A 20,016-nucleotide genomic window follows, 5' to 3' on the forward strand; every position below is an offset into this window, starting at 1 on the left:
TTGTAAGAAAGCAGTTGGGGATTACACCAAAGCTCTGAGTCTGAATGATTTGTCCTCATCAACAAATTATCAATTTGATTATTGTTGCTGTTATTTCCTTACTTTCTCAAGCTAGATTATAAAGGAATTGTAAAAATTCAAAGAGCAGTGAGGATAGGCCTCACAGTAGTATCTTACCTAATTTTTGTAGATTGTAGATTGTAGGTTGTGGATTGTAGATCAAGAATTCAAGAGATCTTATTTCTAGCATTTGTTTCTCCACCAACAGAGGTGTTCCATATATTAATTGATTCAGTCCTTTTGGAATTTGGTTCATGAATGTATAAAATAAGAAGGTTGGAGTAGATGGTCTCCAAGATCTTTTACAGCTCCATTATTTTATTGTTTCAAAGTCTAATGGTTGTAGAGCTCTTATTTCCTTTGATGTCAAAGGCATCCCCTTTTTTGGCACTTATTATATATTGGTTTATTTTGCTTCTTGCTTTTTCCTTTGCATTTGCTTTATCTTTTCTAATAGTTTGTAATTTTTTTTACTGGGCCTTGAGATTTCATCAATTTATGGACCTCTTTGTGAGGAAAGTTGTCTACCAATATGTATCAGCACTTACTCTGAAACTTGATTGCTTGAGACAGTGAGTGAGATGTTAAAAGCTTTGGCTGATATTATTCAGGCAATTTGTATAAGGTACCATATTTGAACCTATATCTTCCTGACTCAAAGGTCATTAGGCCATGTTACTTCTCTGTTTTATTCTTCATTTTCTTCTTAAAAATATAGAATCATAAAAGCCTTGCCCACATTATAGGGGATTTTTAGTAATGATTTGCTTATTGTGTTATTGATAATAGGAAAGCTGTCATTCAAAAACTATTATTAAGTAAAAATGAAATAAAGAGCATAGAACTTGATGGTTCTCTCTCCTCTACATCTCTCTCCCCTAAATTTTGCAATTTTTAAGAAAAGATGGGATATATGTGCACACATACACATATATATACACACACACACAAATGTGTGATATCTCAGTAACTCACAAATTTAATGAACTTGTGTGTGTTGGAGGTAGTTTATGTAGGAGTATCAACATTGAAATTAAATAGACAAAGACTAAGGCCAAATTTTCTGATTCTCCCAAATTTAGTTTGACTAATCTGAGGAGAGAGTGATAAGCTGATATTGTTGCTATTGTCAACTTTCTTCAATATGTGTTCATTTATGATTTCATTTTCTTTTTATATAATATTGTACATTGCTGTACAATGTTGTGACCAAGAAATCCTTTTGTTTTTCCTTTTTTTTTTTCTCCTGACACTGAGGTTCCAGGTAGGAAGAATTGTGTTAATTGGAACTTGGACTCTTTCCAGCCCTCTAGTTTACCCTAAAGACTATGAGTAAAGCAGGTACAACCCTTTAAGTCTGTAATAATCACCTCTGGAGGCTCCAGGACCTGTGATTAAGGGATCTGAAGACAAATCAGATAACCTATTGATTCTCCCAGTAGAGGGCATTAAACTTACACTGATCCAGACTTAGATCTGATAAGCAGCAGGCTTTCACAGACTCCCTCTACTGCAAATATGAAAGTGCTTATGTTTTATGAACTTAAATCTGTGAAGATGAACAAGACCATGAGCTTGGTATTAAAATCCAAAGGGTTTAAGCATTTCCTCCTTAGCCTTAAGTATTAAAACCTACCTGGACAATCAATTTCCTGAAATTCCTTAAGATTTTCCACATCCAAATATAAAATGTCAGAACCAACAAAAGCCCTTCAATTTTCCTTCATATGATTTTTAAGTAGTAAGGCACATCAGGTATCAACGACACCATTACAGCCCACCAGAGTTGGTATACCCCGCCCCCCCCCCCCCCCCAATCTTGGCTGATAATAGTGTAGAAACCAGAACAGTAATGCTATTGCTTCTAAAATATGTTTTCTGTTTTGTGACTCAAACCTGCATTTCTGGAATATAATCCCTCCTCACTTATGCCTTTACAGAGCATATATATGTGCTGAATTTGAAAAAAAATCTATTCTAACACTTTTGATGTGAATTTTGTTGAGAAAAAAATCTACATAGGAAATTGAGACTGAGCAAAATCTGTTCACTAACTGAAATTTTTTAACCTTTCAGTTATAAAAAAAGAACAAAATGACTTTTCATTCCCTTTTACTCTTATTTCAGAGTATTTCCCTCCCCTGAAGCAAATTCCTACTATATAATGAATTATGCTAAGACACTGGACATTCAAAGAAAGGCAAAAGGCAGTCCCTGCTCTCAAGAAGCTTACAGTTTAATGAGGAACTGGAATAGAGGATACTTTGACCAAATTTCACATAATTGAATTCCTTTTTTCAGTTTCTGCCCTACCCCTTGCATCACACTACAATCCAAAAATGTCTATTAGAATTCCATACCTAACAGGCATGTCACAATAAGTGGTTTAGGGCAGTAAAAAAAGGACAAAGATAAATAGACTTGGAGCAAAAAGCTATTGAGATCTTGCTGATGATTGACTTCTAATACAAAATATTTCAGAGAAGGGGAAGCTACAAAGAAACAAAAAGACAAAGAGATAAACAGGGAGGAAAGTAGAAACGATGTTGGGAACACTTTACCCATCCCAACCCAAAGGAGAAAGAGAGTAATACCATCACTGAAAGAGAAAATGATAATGCAGGATTTTTTTAAATCAAAGTATTCAAAGAAATTTGAGAAAAAAGAATTATTAAATATAAATGAAAATGAAAAATCATACCATATGCTCCAAACTAAAAAAGCAAATATAGTTTCAAACATAGAGGAAAATGGCAGAGGAGCTCAGATATAGAAAGAAAATGTTTATTTTTATTACCTAATCTGCAATTTAGGTATTAAAAGCTATAGCTGTCACTGGGAAGTATGGATAAAACCCATTTGGAAGTAAAAATAGGTATTTTCATAAGGTTCAAGCAAATCAAAATCTTTATTACCTGTAGAGGTTATACTCAGATTATTGCCATAGTCATTGACCAGTCACATCATATTTTCAAATGCCATTTTATTATGTTATTACTAAATCTACAGCAAATCTCACTTTCAATCACCTATCACCTGGTTTGAACAATTTAGCACTGATTTGTAAGGAAGAATTAGCTTTCTATGTCCTGCAGTCAGTATAACATGGAAAAACTTTATTTTAAGTTAACCTGATAGCTATTTAGGTTAGTCAAAGACAAAGTACTCTATGTCCTTTTAATTATAACTGTGCCATTCTCACTGCTGTAGATAAAGTTGTGTCAGCACTTCTACTATTTTTAGGGGTTTATAACTCAGCTGTTAAAATTCGCTTTAGGCTGAAGTTTGGCATAAAAAGTCAGCCTAGAAGCAAAAAAAAATTAAAACGATATAAAAAAATACATTTGGTCACTTTATTTTAGAGGAGTAAATTTTTGCTACCCTTATTAGTGATTGAAGATGTGTAGGTAGGTGGGATCAGTAAAAGTCTTAAGGGAAAATTTCTGGTTGCTTTAAATTGTGAACTGGGAGTAGAGTTCAGAGGTAAATATTCAGTTTTTCATTTAGTCTCCTGTTCCCTTTACTAATGAAGGGAGTTTTCTGGAAGCTGTTGGGGTTGACTTTACAAACTCTTATATGAACCTCATTCCTAAACAAAGGCATCTAAGAAATTTTGGATCTATTTTGGATTCACTGTGGGGGGGAGGGGATATATACTTTAAGATAGATTGAGGAGAGGAAAGGGTCAACATTTCTAGTTAGAGGCAGACCTTAAAATCATTTAGATCAGGGATTTTTCAGAGGTAGCCCAGATTTTAGAATTCTAGACCCTTAGACCTTGAAGGGATTCCTGGAACCTCTACTTTCTATTTTACAAATGAAGAAAAACATTCAGAGGAGCTTTGTTGATATATCCTGTGATAAATAATGACCAAAGGCATGTCACAGGATTCAAAAAAAATAGATAAGAAACCAAATCACAGAGAGACTAAAGTTTATTGGACCAAATTTACACAGAGATAGAGTGGTAGAATTAGAACTTGATCTAAAGTTCTTTCCTCCATTCTGCATTTTGGATTAGTGATAGTCTCTTGGGTCTGCCCTAATCCAGTCATAGACCTCTAGTTGAGCTGGAGATCAATGGACCCATTAGACTCTGTACTCTATCCTATTCCCTCCCAAATTTCTCTACTTAATCTAGATGTTTTCTATGGCACATATAATAACATAGATACTTTCTGCTTTTTGAGCTTCTTCTGTAATTGGCAATATGAGAAGAGCAAAATGTTAGTTCTGCCATAATTACTGAATTGATTTTATTGATAGTAATAGCCACTCAATTGAATTGGAACAAGTTAAAGTAACAGATCAAAGAAGTGAAGAACTAACAAATCAGACAGTATGTTTGCTTGGCAAACCAAATAAAGTAAAGAATTTATTGATATATTATTCCACTTAACAGAAATATCTTTTACCAGAAATGAAGGGATGTTTTGGGTTCTAGTATTAATATTAGTATTGGGATCTATAAGAGAGAAGCTTAGAAACAGCACACTGCAGCAGAAAGAGTACTGTCTGGAGTGTGAACTTCTCAATTCAAACTTAATATTACCTGGCCATGAACAAGTCAGTAAACCTGCAGAGACTTTGGTTTCTTTGTGAAGTGTAGGGTTTGGGCATTAAATAGATTGTGACATTCTTTCCAGAAACTCTAAATCTGTGATCCCACAGCTATCTTATATTGTGTTCTAATTTTTTTCTTGTGAGTTAGTCTTTCCAAGTAGATAGCAAACACTTTGTGTATAGATTTATTTCCTTAAAGTTACCTGTGCTTTTTAGGCCCAAAACAAGGAACCAAACAAGTGTTCACTAAATGTTGGTTGATTGATAGATTTCAAAACTAAAGCACATTTTTGGTAGTGATATTATTCCACATTCATTCAATAAATACTTTAGGACTCTAAGGATCAACAACTTACTAATAACAATTCAAAAATCTATAATTCTAAAAACAATTCTCATACTTACAATGCAAACATGAGGTATTATTTTTGATTACTATAACACCTTTGGCTAATACTTCTTTGGATGTGTACAGTTAGACCAATCTGGAAATTGCAACAATATGGATGATGATAATTATATTTGGTTATAAAGTCCATTTATGCCAATGTGCTTTCCCACTGTTTTCTTCCTAAGATCCCTCAAACAACAACCAAAAAAGCAGAATATTTGAAATAAGGAAGAACAATGTTTCTTTAATTATGCAATCTAATTATTAAAAGCTGAAAGCATAATAAAAATTATAGTAAAAATCTATGTGGGGGGAAAGAAACTTTCATAAGGTTCAAACAGACCATAAGAATTATCACCTATAGAGGTTGTGATCAGAGTATTGCCACAACTATTGACCAGACATCATGTTTTTGAGTTATTTATTTATGCTATTACTAAATCTATCAATAATCCCACTTTTAATTACTTACCACCTGAACTGGTCATGTCATTGGATTGTAAAGAATCTAAGTTCCTATTAGGTAGAGTCAGAAATTATTAACCCCATTTTACAGATGAATTTTGCTGATTTGCCTGTGGCCTTATAGATATTTATTGATTACTCAGGGACTTTATCCTACATCTCCCAAGTTTGTAAATGCTAAGCTTTCTTCTTGTTAGGAAATTGCACTTATTTAAGTTCTTCCATGTATGTACTGCTGGGTTAAGCACTTTAAAAATAGGTTAAAAGATATAATCCAGGGACTCAAGTTTATAAATCTAGAATCTTTCCTGGAAAACTCCAAATTCATTATTAACTCATTCATTCTCATTTCATTCCTATGAGGTAGATGGCAAGCATGCTCTCCGTGTCATAAATCTCGGGTCCTCAGGTTGCCAAGTTAATTTATTACTGATTCACTCCAAGCCATGCTGCCTCTGGTAAAGGCAGGGTTTGCAGTGGGGGTGAGATAAGATAGGATGCCATTCCCCAGGGAAATAGATATATGGATTAAAGAACACCTTCATTTTATCCAGAACCTGAAGCTATTCCACTTAATTCTAGTCAATAGGCACAAACTTTGGGTCAATCACATGACCCATTTTCCTTTCACTTCAAACCTTAGTTAAAAAAAAACAAAAAAAAAACAAAAATTGGTTTATAATTAATTCCATGGTTCTAAATTTTTTTTTTTTTGAAAATCAAAAATAGTCTGTGAATGAATTGTCTCACTAGTTTTACTACCAGAGAGGTTTAAAACAGTACCTTGCCTTAGGGGCAGGAAACATATATATCTAGAGAGTAGGTAGCTAACTCATCTCAATAGCCTGGAGTGTGGTGTTCCACTTAGAAAACAGGATTATTGATTTTTCTCATTGGAAGAAAATGTGAAGGCTAAGTCGTTCTGAGTTGTGCACATTGATCCTATACTCATGTAAAAGTGTCAGAAAAACACATGCCTCAGAAAAACAATTCCCTACTCAAATTGTTCAGTGAAGATGTCGCAACTCAGATCTTAGCTATGCCCAGTGCTTGTGAAGGGTTGCCTGGTGTCTAGATAACTGAGGTGATACAGAAGAAACAACTGAGGGGTTGACATCACTAGCTTGTCTGTGTCCACATCAGTCCTTCAGTCTCCTGCTTAATAATTTAATTTTGAAAAATCTGTAAAATATATTGTAAAGGTCAGATAAATCTTTCTTAATTGGAGTTTATTTTAATATCCAACCGTACTTTTACTTTCTAGATTTGAACTAATCCTTTTAACTCATCCCCCAGGGAAATTAATAAAGGGTTTAAAGAATACCTGAATTCTGCCCCACTTCAAAGGTACAGTGGTAGAGTGAATAAATATGAGGTGATGTTATTTCTGTGTATGAGTATGAGACCTTTGAGATATGTAGTTAATTCAGACTTTAAAATCCCATAAAATACAGTAATTTTATGATTTAGAATAGCTTTTGGATTACATGTTGACTTCATAAAGAAAAAAAAAACAAGGAAAACCTCCTTGTGGGGCTTTTAAAAAATGAAATTAAAAACAAATTGAGAATGATAATTATTATTCAGGATGTAGTTTAAGCCTACTGCAGGACATTTTAACTTGAAGCTGACATCTTCTGTCGACTATTGTCCCCCCCCCCCCCAACACAGTGGTCAGAGTTCAATGATGCATTGTGCCAATCTAAGACACACTCTTCACATTTTGCAAATGGGAAAGCTTCCACTGGATTTCCCCCCAAAACTACTCCTGTAATGTCTCATTATCACTTGAAGCAAAGTATGCTGACTATCTCATTCAAAAAACCATCTATAATCTTACATTTCCTTTTCCATTCTTTGTCTAACAGGATTATAGAAAATAAAAAAGCAAAAACAAAAATGAAGAATAGCCCAATAGTGAGATAGTCTGATTAGACTGAATGTTAATATAAAAGTGCTAAGATTTTGTTTGATGCAATCATCACTTTGCTAGAACAGGTGGACTAATCATCCATGGCACTCAGACAACATACTGACATTCTCTGCATGCTGCATGTGTGAAATCTTGATTTTTAAATAATAATGATAAGAAGATGAAGAGAGAAAGGGATAGAAAAAGAGAGATTGTTTTTAAAGAAAATATCCTCTCTTTCTATACCCCCCCCACCATGATTGTTGAGATAGGGCCGGGTCTATTTGTTGTAGCATTTCTAAATTAAAAAAAAAATATCCTGGTCTTTAATCCCAGTCTTGGCTTGTTGCACTTCAAATTGAAATATCCTGAACAGATGTAAAAACACATGTGAGCCACTGCTCACAAGCTGTGCAAAGCTTTGTTTCATCTGCTGATGATGTGAGCCTAAAGGAGATCTTTTTAAAATTTCATCACTATTCAAAAGGATAATTAATACGTACCCCCAGGCTTTGATTATGCTATACCCAGTGTGTACTGCTGGTACAAAAATAATGAGGCTCTCATCAGGCTCAATGAATCCTTGCAGCAAACATTCAGTTGCCATAAGAAATTTAAGATTCAGCTGAGGTACCATGTAGGTGGCTTAATCTAATTTTAATTTGTAACACAATACAATAGATAAGATCATTTGTTTGTAACCAGCACAGGCATTTTGTTTACATGAAACCCCAGTCACCATTCAGCAGATGGTCTTTTTAAAGGCTTAATTGAAGTTTTCTAATCTAACCTTTTTTCCCTCCATCCATTATGAAGGAGAAAATAAGACACACACACACACACACACACACACACACACACACACACACACACACACACCCCAAAAATAAGAAAGTACAAGAAAAAAGAAAAAAATATAATCATTACCGGTGAAACTTAAGAGATTGCATTTAGTGACTAGGCATTACCTAACTATGTGGAGGAAGAAGGAAAGTCAGAGTTTTGAAAACATCTGATGTTGGTGATAAAATGGGCCTCTACTCCCACTTCATTTGCTTCCAGGATTGTACAGAGGCAAAGAAGCAGAGGACCAGGAGGCAGCTTCAACAGCTTCCTATTACTCTGAACCTGCAAGATTAGCTACCAGTTTCCCCAAATGCTCTATTGCCTTGTCAATGCCCACTTCTCTTAGGTGTATGTGTTAACATTCTGTCTCATCTAGGACCAGGATGGATTTTTCCTCCATTGCACTGGTTCACCCAACTGCCCCTCAAATTACTGCACTGACCACAATAGACTCTGCTCCCCTCCCCCCCAATTGAATCTAGCCTACCTCTGGCAGCCTTCCAGCAATATGCAGAGAAAACAGCCCTTCGGAAACATTTAAATATGCATTTTCTCTGGGTATACCCAGAGTCTGATTTATTTCCCTCAAAAGGCAATATAGGTTTTGTTTTCTAAATACAGTACTCAGTAATACTCAAGATGCACAAATCAGAAATAGGACACAATGTCAACTAGGTGGGTATCAATCATTGTGGGGAATTCTGGCATGTGGATTTTACTCATATTTCTGAAAAAGGAAGCTTTGTTTCAGGGGACAAAGAATTGTCCATTGAAAGGGAGAGAGACTGGCTATTTCTACACATGAATTGGCACTTGGATGGGACAATTGATTCTCTGTTATCAGAGTATAGGCTATCCTCTTGGTGGATTAACTTGGACAAAATTCTAATCCTATACTGATGTTGCCCTGGTCCAAAACATGCTTTTTACTTTCCCAATACTTCCCTAATACGAAGTTCTAATACTTATCAATTAATATGGGCTGAGAAAATGCAAACTAATTTCAATGCAAATAATTATTCAGATAGATACATATGGATAAATACTTGATTAGAAAGAGAAATCCATGGTAATAAAACATGTCATGTCATGTGTTCAAAACCAAATAAAATTATTTGGGGTTGAACATGTTCTTATTTTTCTCCCTCTTCCAAAAGCACAGAATTAATAACATAAGCAGTGCTCTTAGATCTGGGATTTTAGGAGAATCTTGACTCATTTTGCTAGAAATCTCTAATACTTCCAAATGTATCTTTAGAGAAACAGTCTAATATTCGTTGAAGTTCATTTTCATTCTAGTCTTATTTAATTTTTAACGAGAGATGTGTCCTTAGGCAAGTATTGAGTCTCAGTTTCCTCATGTGTAAAATGAAGGTGTTGGACAAGATGGACGAGTTATCCAAGCTCCTTTAGGCTAAAAAAACTCCAGATCCACACTAGGTACTTAATAAATTCTCCTTGATTGATTGTTGGTATAATGACTGTATAATCCTTGGAATTACTTAAAAAAAAGGTCAATTACCTCCATTTTCAAACTAAAATTAGAAGTGTTCTGAGGCATTCATTTTTGATAAGACAAAAAAGAGAATCTTAACACTTGGAAGAAACCTTAGAAACCATTTATTCCAACTCTTTTATTTCACATAAAGTAGAGGCAAGTAATATCCGGTTCCAGGTTAATGGTATAAGACCCATGAAATTGTTGGGTCTTGTGTTGCTAAGGCAACCACAATCAGGATTCAAAATTTAATAAATCTAGGAACTTTTAAAGGAAGAATTTAAATGTTTGACCAAATATAATAGGCAAATTTTTAAGTTTTGGCCCTTGGCAAAAAAAAAATAGATCTTAGAAAATAGAAAATAATAGGTCTTACAGGGCAGTTAAATGGCACAGTGGATAGACACTAGACATGAAATCAGGAAGATGCATCTTCATGAACTGATATACAGACTCAGATACTGAGTTATTGGTTGATGTTAAGCAAGTCACTTAATCCTGTTTGTCTTAGTTTCTCATCTGTAAAATGATCCAGAGAAGGAAATGACATAGCATTCCAGTAATCTTGCCAAGAAAATCTCAAAATGGAGTAATGACAAGTTGGATGCAATTGAAACAGCTGAACAATAGGATTTAGAACAAATATGAACTTTAGTGATTATCCGAACTTTTTTATTTTAAGAAAACTGAGCTTCAGAAAGTGATTTACCAAAGTCAAAAAGCTAGAGAAATATAGGAGTCAAAGAAAATTTCCTGTTTCTAAGTTCAGCCCTTTTCCATGGATCTAGATTTCTAATAATTTCCCTCTGTTTTTTTTTAAGATGAAAGACTATATAAAGCTTTGACTACATCTTTTATATTTTTCAATTTAGCAAATGACTGCTTACTTTGAAAGTAGCTACTCAGTATTCCTTTGTTCACTAGTTAGTAGTCCATTACTTTGCTTAATTCAAGTAGTTGTTATCAAAATAACAATTTGACTGAACAAAACTTAAAAAATTCTTCATTTTATGAGTATAGGCAGCCAATTGAAAAATAAAAGGTGAGAGGAAAAAGAAATTAAATTTTAGCTTCCAATTTCTCACTATAAGGTAAAATAATTTTAAACAAGAGTTTTAGAGAAAAGAAATAATACTTGACTGTGAATATTTTTTATAGATAAAAAGAATCAAACAATTATTTTATATTTTGTCAAAGGATTTTTATCAAGAACTTGAAAACTTCTCTATTATTGATGGACTTCATTTTCATTCCTCTTGATTTTTGATAAGACACCCCTCTTACTTACCCCTTTAGAGAATGTCAACAATTTATTATTTTTATGTATCCTGAAAGGTATATTCTTGATTTACAATGTGCAATCTCTAATAAAGAATTACCTGCAATCTCAAAATATGCATATAGGTGTATCTGGTTTCTGAAAAACTAACATACAAATATCCCAATGAAAAATAAAAAATGTTGGAGTTTATTATGTGTACTATCATTTTTTTCATTTTATGGAATATTAAAAATATAACAATTCATAATAGGTTATTAATGGAAAATCACTATGTCTTGATACTTTTCCTAAACTAGTACCTTCCCTGGAAAGAGCTGTTGGTGCTACTGTTTCAATCAGAGAAACATGGTAAGATTTATTTGAATCAATGGATAGTGAAGTCAGCAGAAGAGGAAAGCTATTTTTGAGTACAATGTTATAGTCAAATGGTGTAGAGTACAATCACTACAATGGTGAAAATAGAAAGAATGAAAAATAAAGCTTACTGCTTTGTAACTGTAATGTCCAAGAAAATAATCTTAGAGAACAGTTTAGAAAATGTACCTATTCCTTTTCTTGCAGATAATTCTGTCAAGCTTTGTTAAAATGTTAGTTGATTTTGCTGAACTATTTTCTTTCCTATTTCTTTTTTATTCTTTGTTTCAAGGTATAACTTCCTGAAGAGGGTATGGAGAGTGATATAGGAACAAGAGATATATCAAAAAGAAAGAAAAAAAAGTGATAGTAGGGTAAATACTTTGTCTCGTGGTCTCTTGGTCTAATCTAGTAAGTATTCCATAGGTTGTTATTCATATGTGGCTTACCCATACATTTAAATTTAAATATTTTAAATAGAATATTGCTTTATGCAATGTTGCGTAAGATAAATAAAAGTGATTAGAATCAGACAAATGTGTCTACCATAAGAAAAATGCATGAAGGAAAAGCAATTTTACTATGAAAAATACACATAGGCTCATATGTATATATATATATATATATATATATATATATATATATATATATGTATATGTGTGTGTGTGTATGTATTTATATATATGAACATATATATGTTGATATATACACATATCTCTATATAGCTATCTATATTTAAGTATATCATACATTTAGCAATAAGTGGGAAGAAAACTAGAGTTAAATGTCAATCTAGACCTAGGTTTGAATAATCTAATATTTACTAGTCATGGTGCCCATAGGAAAGTCACAATCTTTTTGAGATTCTATTTTCTCATATTTAAAATAGGACTTTAATTCACTAAGTAAAAATTTATAAATTTATAACACTATGAGGTATTTTCTAATAGAAAAATAGCCAAAGGATATGGACAGGCAATTTTCAAACAGAGAAATCTAAACCATCAATGAAAATAGGAAAAAGCCCATTAAACCAATGATAATTAAAGAAATGTGAAGTAATGCCATTTGGAGGTTCCACTGTATATCTGTCATATCGACAAATACTGATTTCTTTGGATACTAAAAGGTAGGTTTGTGAATTGTTCTAGGTATTCTGGAAAATAATCTGTATTTATGCCCCTGAAGTCAGCAACCTTTAACATATGCCTTTTAACACAATTCTACCAGTAGTTCTAGGACACTAAAAATAAAAGTGGAAAGATACTGAAATGTACAAAAATATTAATAACAACTATTTTTTTGTGTAGCCAAAAATAGAAACTAGGAGAATGCCACTTATTGGGGAACAGTTAAACAAATTATTGGATTTTAGTGTAATAAAATATTTATGGCAAATCAATGCTCTTCTGAGATTTCACTTTATTTGTCATATTTGCAAAAATTCACCATGAGAAATGACAAAATGGACAGTTTTAGAGAAAACTAGAAAGAACTCTATGAACTGAAGTAGAGTAAAATAGGCAAAACAGGAAAATAATTTATACAATCATAATATTATAAATAAAAACAACTTTGAAAGAATTTAGAACTTGGATCAATGAAATGATAAACCTTGAGTCCAGAGAACTTGAATATGAAATGAACCACCTTCCATCAGAGAATTTGTGGAGTTAAAAGGCAGAAGTGAGATATTTTTGGACATATTCAATATGTGAATTTGTTTTACTGGACTATATGCATTTGATAGGAGGATTTTGCTTTTCTTTTTTTCTTTTTTTCTTCTATGACAGAGTAGGGCAAAAAGGGGGAGAAGTAATAAATGTTTTTAAAAATAAATAAACATTTTCAATGCAAAATTTAGTATCAACAATTCAGAAGAATTAGGAGTCTCAGACAATCTAATATACACTCCTTGCAGTTAAAATAAAAAGGACTTGACGAGATTATAAATCTATGATAAAGTGACATATATTAAAAATATTCTTCCCAAGTTTCTTTTGATCAATGTTATATCCATGTTATTGTAGACAAGGAGTTGCTCAGTCTCCAAAATAAAATAGCAAAAAAAAAGTTTTACTGCTCTTTACTAAAAGAGAAAACTGCTTTCTCCTAAGGTAGTGACTTTATATTAGTTCTTATTATTAGCATATTTTTCCTTCGATCAAGTTCAAATCTTACTCTATGAAACATCCATCTAATTTTTCATAGTACTGCTTTCTGAGATTAAGCTGAAATTTAATTCTGCTTCCACATCAAAGCCCTTTAAATACTTGAAGGCATGTCATATTCCATTTAAAACTAATTAATCCTCAAGTCAGATTAAAATGGGAAATGTTTAATAAAATATATAAAAAATACATTACAATGTAGATAATGTTAACTTGTGTTTTTTAAGTTAATATGTAACTTGCATAGATCTGCTTCTGTTTGATTTTGACTTTATTGGCTTATAAATATCATTCTAAAAAGATGGACTTATGCTTATGTGAATACAATGAATTCTCAGTAATCTGCTCTTCTGACTGGCTTTGATATTTATCTCTTAAAATCTAGGTTGGGGCAGCTGTATTGGGACACAGTAGATAGAATGCCAGACTTGGAGTAAAGAAAACTCTTCTTCCTAAGTTCAAATCTGGTCTCAGTAACTTATTAGCTATGGGTTGCCAGGCAAGTCACTTAAATTTGTTTATCTCAGTTTCCTCATCTATAAAATGAGTTTGAGAAGAAAATGGCAAATTGCTCCAGTATCTTTGCCAAGAAAACCCTAAACAGGGTCACAAGGAATTGGACAAGCCAAAAACAACTGACCTACAATAACAAAATTTATGTAACTTGATTGGGTTTTCTGTTTCCACATTCATCTCTTTAGATAGTTTCCCCTTTTTTCTTCACCAGGATGTGTTCTTTTTGAGTTTTAAGAATTGAATTTTTGAGTTTCCCATGACTAATATATAATGATTCTATTTCAGGTTTCTGATCTGTTTCCTAAAATCCTGTTTCTTCTGTTTAGGTAAATGATGGTATTGCTTCTATTTCTGCCTCTATTAATCTTCACCCAAATTCTCTTGATCATGCTCCACCATTTCTGGTTTTAGAATTTTCCTATATCTATTAATATATATATATATATATATATATACACACACACACACACACACACACACACACACACACACACACACACATTGATGATATGCTTTTCCTTCCTTTTTTTAAGCATATCCCATTTTTTAATGTAATAGTGTTTTTTCCAAGTTATCTTCCAGGCATGAGTTTTAATCCATCAAATATCAGTGATATTTTCTCCAAGCATTTTCTCTATGACTGGAATGTTTTTCTTTTAAGTCTCAAGGAAAAAAAAAATTTACAGGTAGCTTTTCCTAACCCCTCTTCATTCTAATACCTTCTTTTTGCTAATTATTTCCCATTTTTTATATATAGCTTGTTTGCTTTATATCTTTTCAATAAGATTGTGAGCTTCTTAAGATGAAGTGCTGTCTTTTTTCTATCTCTAGCACTTAGAACTGTACCAGACATATTATAGGTATTTAATAAATATTAATTAATTTATTGATAGCAGGTGAAATTTCCTTCCTTGAGTTAGAATTTCTAATTCACTCAGCTCAATCCCCATACATTTCTATCCTCTATTATATTTTGCTTCTATACCTATCTAGGCATTATACTTTTTATTCTTCTTCCTGCATTGCAAGTATTCTCTATAATACTTTACTTGGCAATTATATACAAATACTTTTATCACTATACTTTTTTAATTCAGCTTAAATATCTTTTGACAAGAATGGTCAGAATAAGAGTATTTGTTGAGGATGTTTAGCTTGGCAAAGAGACATTTATCCTTTATTCTTGAAGAGGACCATGACATCTGGGAAGTTTGAAAAGCACATCAACTGGATTTGAGTACAGGTGGTATACCAAATTAGTCTCACTTTCTCCTCTGGAGTCATCTAGGTCCAATAGCCAGGTTTGAATCAGGATAACTGTAGATGCCCTGGAGGAGAGGCATTCTGGGTTAAGTGACTTGTCCAAGGTCATACAGCCATTAAATGTCAGTTGTCTGAGATTGGATTTGAGCTCCTATTCTCCTGACTTCAAGGCCAGTGTTCCATCCACTGTCCCACCTAGTTGCCCTTTCCTTGGCAAAGAACAATTCAGGGAAGAAATGAAATAAATGTCTCCAAAAGTTTCAATTGCTATAGCATGATAATTTATTCTTTATTATTCTTAAGATTATATATGTTTAACAAGCACATAGTTTTCAGTCACTGAAAGTGTTTGAACAGATAACTGGTAACTGTCTTTTAGAGATGCATCAGGACAGAGGAAACCACTAGTTAAAATTATGAAGTTGGAATAAATGACCTCTAAAATTCCTTCCAACTTTAAGATACCATGTTGTATTATAATTTTTGAAAATGTATAGCTCAAAGGACACTTGGGAGCCACTAGAGATAATTTATTTACATATTAAAAATGTTTTCAAAAGATGCTACATTATGTGATATTTTAAAAATAAATGAGTCATCATGGAATTGTAGGGCAAATTTCCTCCCATTTGGAAGAAATTTTGGAGCAAAGTAAGAAAATGTAGTAATAAATAATTTGTATTTCTATGGATGTGGAGGCATATATGCTAGGGTCCCTATTATGTCATAGTAGGATATATCTTTTAAAAATAATTTTTCAAATCAGGTGGAATATAATTTGTAAATAATGTAGTGTGTATATAAATAATATGCACAAGGAAGTCAAGATTTCAAATAACATTGTTTTCCTTCCTCTTCCTTATCTGTAAACCATATATTTTACCATAACCATAGTAAACTTTCCTTATCTCCTTTCTTGACTATTGAAAGGGGTTCCTCATTTGTCTCCCTACTTCCACTTCATTCTATCCATTGTTTTGCTGCTGTTCAATCATTTCCAGTCCTGTCTAATTTTTTATTACTTCAGTTGAGATTTTCTTGACAAAGATCATAGAGTGATTTGTCATTTTCTTCTCCAGCTCATTTTACACATGAGGAAACCGAGGTAAACAGGATCAAGTAAAATTAAGGAATTTCTAAGGGTCACCTAATAAGTGAGTATCTAAGACCAGATTTGAACTAAGGAAACTGAGTCTTCCTGACTTCAGGCCTGGCACATTGCCCAACTGCTCATTTATTCCATTCTATCTGTGACTACTAGAACATTGAATATTGAAGAAAATCCAAACTTCTTCATCTGAAATTGAAGGTCCTACATAATCAGGAAAATACTATAGACCTTGCATCATATATTCAACATGGGAAGGGACCTTAGCTATGACTGAATTCAAACCCTTTTATTTACAGATGAGGAAACTGAGGCTTGGAGAAGGTAAAGGGCTTGTCCAACATTATGAAGGATATGACCTTCAGTCTTCTGAGTCTGAATTTAACACACTCTACTATTCTACACTTTTTCCACTTGAGGAAGTTCCTTGAAGCACCTCCTGGTCTCCTCTATTGTGGTGTTTCCTATTTTGAGTGATTTGCCTTTGTAAATGGAAAAATTGTTTACTTTCAGTTACCAAAATCTTCCTTAACCTCGTTTACTTATTTGTTGCTTATTTGCACTTCTTTTGATGTCCTAGTTATATGTATTTCCTATATTTGACCTCTGTTTTCTCTCTTTAGTGTCATAGTCTGTACTGAGTTTGACAATCACTTTCATAGGTCACTAATTGTATTACTACTTTCTTTCAGCTTTTTTTTCCCCCAGGGAATTTTCCTTACCTCCCCTGGAAGCAATTATGAGGAAAAAGGTAGAGATCTCCAAACTTTCCCCTAAGCATAGAAACCCCAAATGGGAAGGGATCTGAAATATCACTTAGTCTAGCCCATTCAAATCTTGCATTCAATCCTGCCTCTGTCACTTACAACCCATGTGATCTCAGACAAGTCACTTCTGTTCCTTGAGTTTCAAAAATTCATTTTTCAATAATGAAAAATAATAATATCCTTTTGTCTCAGAGTTGAAGAGTCAACAATCATTTATTAAATAAATACCATGTGGCAAACACTGTGGAAAAGGCAAAAAGGCCATGTTCTCAAGGAGCTCAAAATGAAATAGGCAGGGTGGCATGCAGATAATTATATAAAATAATATATACTTATAGGCATCCTGGAAAAGGCATCATGCAGAAGGTGGAATTTAGCTGGAGAAGTGAAGGAAGACATAAGCTAAAGACAAGGAAGGAGACCATTCCAGACATGGTGAATCACCAGTGAAAATGAATGGAGTCAAGAGATGTAGCATCTTCTATAAAAAACAAGATGAGGGATCTTTGATTTTTTAACACTACAAAATGCTTTTCATCTTCTACTTGCAATGGCATTTCCAGCTAATCCCAAGGGGGAAAGTAGAGAAATTCACTTTTATCTGACAGTTTCTATGACCTCTGGCTTGCACCAAGGATAATGGATTAAATTATTCAAATTATTTTGTATTGTTTATCAAAATCTCTAGGAGAAGGAAGAACAACTGTTCTTATTTGAAGTTTTAGCATGCTGGTGAGAGAGATTTTTCATCCCTAGATGATATCTTTTCAATTCATTTTATCTTTCCTTAGACTTACAAACTTCTTGATGGCAAATATGAGTTGGAGAATACCTATGAAGTTGTCATTCTCATTTTAACAAGGGAGAGAAGTGAAGAATTGGTAAGTGAAACAACTGGACCACAGTCACACAAAGTGGCAGAACTGAGAGGTGAAGTCATATGTGTAGGTGATTAATCCAATATTCTCTATACTCTCCCCAAACTAGATGTTCATCAGTATTTCACATATCTTTTGTACATGGTATGCATTCAAGAAATTAATGGATTCTCTTGAGCAGAAAAACACTGAGCTGATAGAGATAAACTTTTGAGGTTGTGTGTATATGCAGAAAGGTAGTCAATAAACTTCAAATGTGATTTAAGGATAAAAATTCAAAGCACTTTCTAAGATGACAGACTAGCGTCTATTAGTTCTAAATCTTTACATTGTATTTTTTTATATGCCCTGCTTTTCTCAGCAAAAAGTTGGGCATCATTAGAAAAAAGAGAAAAGATCTTATAGGGTATATTTTTGCAATTATATGTTATACACTTGAAGTTTTAATTTACAAATATCTTTTTTTAAGTCCTGTGAGCTAAGAAATGATAATTAGTTGCATTTTTATTGATGAAGAAACTGAGATTCAAATATGTAAAGTGATTGTCTCAAAGTCACACAAGTCAAAGGGAGGAAAGGGATGGGAGAGAGGTAATGAGCATTTATATTGTGCCTACTAGGTCTCAGTCCCTGTGCCATGTATCTTTTACAAATATTTTCTAATATGATACTTTCAACAACTCTGTGAGGTAAGTACTATCCTCATTTTACAATTGAGGAACATTAAACAGATTATGAGACTTTCCCAGAATCCCATAAGTAAGTGTCTGAGGTCAGATTTGAACTCATGGCAGAAGAAATTAGTATCTGCTTCAAAAATTTATTTCTTCAGAAATGAAAAATAGTAAAATCCTTTTGACTCAGAATTCAATGGGCAGCATTAAACCTAATTGAAAAATGACAGGTGCTCTTGTAAACATACTACCGCCTCCCTCTTTTTTACTGATTCTGAGAGAAAAGTATTCTAAAGTAGGGAATGTAATGAAAAAAGGCGTGGAAGTGGAAAACTATGAGACAAATTCTGGAAACAGGTATACTATCCCTTATCTCAAGACTTTCAAAAGAACATCACCAATATCACCACCAATTTATAGTTTATAAAATTCTTTAGGGTTTACAAAGATTTTTTTTTCCTTACAACAACTCCATTTATGCAGGTATGATATTTTTGCATATATATATATATATATATATATATATATATATATATATATATATATAGGAACTAAGTTTCAAGAAAGCAATTGTAACTTTTTAAAAATCTTTGTAAGTTGCTTGCTTTACACACAGTAGGCTATTTATATTCTTTTTGAACTGAATTCTTGCCGAAAATCTCAGTTAATGAAAAGCAGCACTGTGAATGAATCAAAGAGGAGGGAACAAAACTGAGGTCTCCTTAAATCTAAGTACAGCATTCTTTCTCATGTCTAAAATTGTCTCTGTACAGACGACATCATGCTACTTAGGAAGACATAAAAGAATTGGAAAATATATGAGGAAGGGAATTAGGATTATTTGATAAGACCAGGTTAAAAGCTTAGGATTTTTCATTCCAGAAAGATGAGGGCAGAAGTTGGCTACTATCAAAATCTCTCATAAAGGAAAGATAACAGGTAAATATATATTTGTCCCTCAAAGTCCATGTAATAGAACCCAAGGACATCTCATGAAGTTAAGAAGCAAGTTTGGAAAAATAAATTAGATAATTTTTAAAAAATTGGACAATTTTGTATGTATGAATAATTTATTAGGCAACTATTTTGTTAATCACTGTTTTGGGGGGATAAAGTCATAGGTGACACACATTTTTTTATATAATATACAGTCTCTGCTTTTACAGAGCTTACAGAAGGGAATAAGATACCAACATGTAAAACTATGATACAGGAGATAGAGATTAGGTCTATGACTCTATCAAGGAAGAGAATTCCCAAATGAGGAA

The sequence above is a fragment of the Macrotis lagotis genome, chromosome 1 (assembly GCF_037893015.1).
Source record: "Macrotis lagotis isolate mMagLag1 chromosome 1, bilby.v1.9.chrom.fasta, whole genome shotgun sequence".
NCBI lineage: Eukaryota > Metazoa > Chordata > Mammalia > Peramelemorphia > Peramelidae > Macrotis > Macrotis lagotis.